Source organism: Parasteatoda tepidariorum, chromosome 3, assembly GCF_043381705.1.
Source record: "Parasteatoda tepidariorum isolate YZ-2023 chromosome 3, CAS_Ptep_4.0, whole genome shotgun sequence".
Lineage (NCBI taxonomy): Eukaryota > Metazoa > Arthropoda > Arachnida > Araneae > Theridiidae > Parasteatoda > Parasteatoda tepidariorum.
In genome coordinates, this window is record NC_092206.1 from 36606444 (window position 1) to 36611383 (window position 4940).

Below are 4940 nucleotides of genomic sequence, written 5' to 3' on the forward strand. Positions count from 1 at the left end.
GTTTTGTGAATTAAGCTTTAAAAGGTGTTAGATCAATGTCTAAAAATGGTATAGAGATTTAAGTCCTAAACTACTACAGAGAAAGTTGTAGGTTTGCGCTATAAGTCTGTTAACCTAATTGCTCAAATTCGATGATTTTAAATCACTTCAAATTCATTGTGCTAACTATACAAGCAATCAAGGGGAGTCAAATAAGGTTATAAGGCTTTCGTAGGTTCTACACGTTGCTCAGTATCTTTTTTTGTCCTTTTTCTGAGTTCCAGTTATGTCCCGCAGTGGACTGATCGTTAAGACACGGTTCCCAGCAGATCACCGAAGTCAAGTATCACTGGCTGCAGTCAGTGTGCTAGTGGGTGACCACTTGGATCAGTCTGCACAGGGACCGAGGGTGTGCGGTATTGGTCCTTGTTAAACTGTTCTACCGTAAAATACTCGACTTGTGCAGGCCGTTGGGCTTCCGAAACGGGGGTAACATCCCCTCTGCAGAGGATCAAAATTGCATGTCTTCGGATCATCCTCAGTGATGTTTCCCAGACTGTCGCCAATAGCCCATTGTGCAGCTCTAGTGCGACGTAAATGAACTACAACGACATGTAATTACATGCTACACAAGGCCACTGATTTTTGTATGTGATTTTATTTATTTATATAATGTTACACATATAACATACACATATACATATTTATTTATATATTATTTTTACATATATATTACACATATTCAGACTAGTTTGCTTATCTCTTCTATTATTATAAAATAGGAGAACAAATAGAACAAACTGGAGAAGCACATCACACGGTATCCAGGGTTACGGCGGGAATCGAACTCGCAACCTTTACTCTACAGGTCGCTTGGGGAAACGGTAAGACCGTTCGGCCAGAGATGCCCTTGCTTATTTTTGTATGGAAAGAATAAAGAAAATTTGTTGATTAACACACTCTGATGTAAAAACATACAAATCTCGTTCTACTGAGAATTGCAAGTAAGAATCTATTTGCATTTTATCTCTGTTATTTAAATAATAATACATTAAAACTCAAAAAGAATTTACCTGGCGGACGTAAAAATTAATAAAAATATTCTATAAAAAGTAAATAATGGAAAAATTTCAATTTATGATTTAATATTTGTGTTCTGTTTTGAAAAAAACAAAGCAATAATGAATAACTGCCTCGATTACAGAATATAACTTAAGGGAATTGAAAACAAGTAAAATTCATTGAATTTTTTCAATAATTCTCCGATTTCAAAAGTATTAAGGTTTCGAAACGAAATTATTGGGAATTTGAAAACGTTAGGCTTTGTCTTCATTTTTATTTAGAAATAGAAAGACTGGGAAAAATTACCTTTGACATTTTCAGATAGATGAATAAAAAAATAGAACACCTACTCAATCTATTTGTGGTTTCGCATTTTCCGCATTAAAAACGATTTGTTTTTGACATTGCGTAGAATGCAATTTTCCAGAGACTTTTCTTTCAAATATTTGTTAAATCGTTTATTACTTATTCGGATATTACACAACTGTACTTATATTACACAACCATAAATTTTGATATCCGGAGATATGTAATGTATTGAAATATAAAGCTGTTAAAAAATAGAACATTTTTTTTCATTTAAAATTACTTGAATCAAATATAAAGTTAAAGTTCTTTTCTTGCAGTTCACCACAAAATGTTCTTAAATCTACAAAACAGAGTGTTTCAAAAACATAATTTAAATATGGCTTCGAAAAATGTATAGTAAATATTTAAAATAAATGAAGTAAAACGATATTTACTATTCAAAAAATAAAATATGTAATTGTAAAAGTGAATTTTTTCAGTGTAAACTACAAATAATTTTTTCAAAAACTTCACATGGAGTGAAAAGAGCGAGTTCAACATGGTGCAAAATATTTTAAATGTTCGATAATTAATGTTCTCTTAACAGTATTAATAGTTTATAAGACAAAGTGGTTTCTTGCGAAAAAGGAATGTATTCAAGCATCGCAAGAGGTGCAAACTGATATTAGACTATTTTAATTCCTTCGTTGCTTTTTCCTACCTCAATATTATGTTAGAATTTGAAAATGCTATTTGTTCTTACTTTAATATTAAATATTAAATGTTTAAATCACAGTTTACAGTGAGGTTGCTTCCAGTCAGATCGGCTGCTCACCTTGTGATGGCCAGATATTGTATAGATTAAGGGCAGTCATAACAGAACACCCTGCGCATACTATTAAAGTAAATATCATTTGATATTTGTGTCAGTTCGATCCTGAGAGCGAACAAAACAGATTTAAAACCAATTTAAAAATCTATTTAATGTGTTTGATGATTTAAAAACTTCATTTGCTTCAAAATATTGAAGATAGTTTTAAAATTCGACATTCGAGTGCTCAAAGAAGGCGCCCGTTTTCAAGACTTGCAAGACATAATGAGAAAATAAAAGTGATTATGACTGGCGTATACTCATAGCAAGGTGCACGTTAAATCTACCATACCTGAAAGTCTTCTTGTTGGCTATGCTGTCGAAGTTTGGAGATAGGGGCACCATCTCAGGCGCTGTCCACGTCGTATGACTAGAGTCAAAATTACGCGGCTTTCCTACCTTGTCCATTAAAAGATAGAGCTCTAAAAATACAGCAAGGTACTTAGTCATGGTTGGGTGATGGTCGCACACAAAGTGTATGATTAAAAAAATTCTTAATATTACAATTTTGAGCTCTGTACAATAAAAGCACCCTTTAATAAATGTATTTAGAGACGTTAGATACTTAAAACGCAATATTGTTTGGTAGCTGGCAGAAAAGTGTTCATGTGACCGAAATTTATTTATTATAAAAACTGCGCAGTGTTATTTTTGGAGTATAAATAGATATAAGTTTTTGAGTTTCATCTATGTCAACTTTTTGAAACCCTGAGTGTGAATTGTGATTTGGAGGTAATTTTAAAATTTTTGAATAGTTATAGTACATTTATATATCAGATATCAGTAGAAAATTTCTCCATTTCTCCGAATGTTTGGATCTCACTCATTGGAAGTCGTCTTTCAGTGACTCCCTATTGATTTATCTCATACTGTGGATTAATCATACAGATATTCCATTGTTTCCAAGCTTTGTATTCCCTTTGTTGATGAATATTAAGGACAGACAAAAGTTGCACTCCAAAATGTGAATTTTTTATATGTCTTTTTCAATTAATAAAACTATTAAAACATTTGCCATTTTTAATAATATTTTTGAAACTCTTTCACCAAGGGTAATAAAAAGCTAGAGTTTAAGTGTCTTACGCTAGAATGAAAGCTCGCATTTTAAATTATCAACATCTTGCCTCAAAGAATTATATGGGCTTCGGAACAGGAAAATAACTTAATTACTTTAACAGTTATCGGACTTTTTTTAAAAATTGTCAATTTGACGAGATTTTCCCATCTAGATAAAAAAATATCCAAATCAATAAATAATTCTTCAATAATAATTTTTCAAATATTTATGAACCTATATAATGCAGCGTTGGCTTAACTTTCTTTAAATATTTAAAAATTAGATCACAAACCCCTTTTATTTTCACAAAATTTTGAGCCATTTTCAGAATTAGCACAGAAGACACCGTTAAAGGCAAGCTAAATTTCACCAATCAGTTATAAGTAACTGTTGCGAACTCAAAACAGTCATTTCATGTATCGACAGATCATGCGAAAAACAGCCTCGAGTGCACCTGGTTGTATTCCGATAAACTTGTCGTATTTATTTTAAAAAACTGTTTTGTTTTCAGCCCGCCTGAGTTGGATAAACAGGTTGATTATAGGAGTGTACTTAATCAACACAAGATAAAGAAATACACAGTAAGTTTTATGTTTCCGTTAGGTATTATTTAAGTAATTTATACACAGCAAAGTTAATAATGAATTTCATCAACTTTTGTTTCTAATGACACTTGGACAAGCCAAGCTCACCATACATTGGCCTTTTGCGAATTAAGCCATGAATGTGCCCTTTAAGTTTGACAAGAGAAAACCGCAAGAGTAAAAGTACGTCTTAGCTCAGAACTTCATGGATAGATGGCAGCACCACTGTCATTTTGTGAGGTCACTTCCTCAATTTAGACATAGAAATCTGAAGGGGAAGGAAAGTTTCTCCAGATCCATGTATCCACGGTATTGCTCAACGACTGATTACAAGACTTTCGATTCCACAGATTTTAAGAGCACGTATATCGCATGTACTCGATGGGTCTCAGTGGAGTCGAATATTGAACCAATCCCAGTGGATAGAGCCACTGGTCTATCCACTGGGAGAGAGAAGAGCCACTGGTCTGTCATGACCCTTTTATCAATTTCATGCTATTGATTCAGCTTCAGGCTATTTTAAAATTAGTTTTGCTACTCAATATTTTCTTTCAACCATAATAACTCATGTAATCATCACTGTCGCCATATTTTGAGTAAATAAATTTAGCCACTTTGCTCATTAGTTAGATGCTACTTCAAAATTAATGATCGATCGAATTTTTTTTATCATTTAGCTTTGATTTTCAAAGATACAATAATTGAAAAGCAATCATATGCTGATCACACAACATAACATCAACCAATTATCATTATAACCAACAATTGATGCTATTTCTCTAAATCAATGTCTGACAAGCTTAAAAAATGACATTAAAGTGATTTTTAAAGTTGTAAAAGTTATAAAATCTCACACTGAGATAACGCTAGCAGTATCTATGGTGACCGTTTTACTTGATTATGACGTGGTAACAGCGTCATACAAAGAAGAAAAATAAAGTAGCCATCTGACCAAATTTCTTCTATATGAAACTGTAAACAAATAATGATGTACTTATATATGGAAAAAAAGAAAATAATGATAAACTTATGAGTCATCGACGATATCTTTAATGTGCTATCTTAAGGGTGCGTTCCAGAAATGATAACGTTTGATATC

At 32.4% G+C, this 4940-nt stretch overlaps 1 long non-coding RNA gene across 1 annotated transcript; it reads left to right on the plus strand.

Annotated features, from left to right (window-relative positions):
- The first annotated feature begins 676 nt into the window (after positions 1-676).
- LOC122268584 (uncharacterized) lies at positions 677-4466 on the plus strand. Its single transcript, XR_006224602.2, has 2 exons — positions 677-983; positions 3769-4466. It is a non-coding gene; the product is annotated as an uncharacterized lncRNA (long non-coding RNA).
- Positions 4467-4940: the final 474 nt, after the last annotated feature.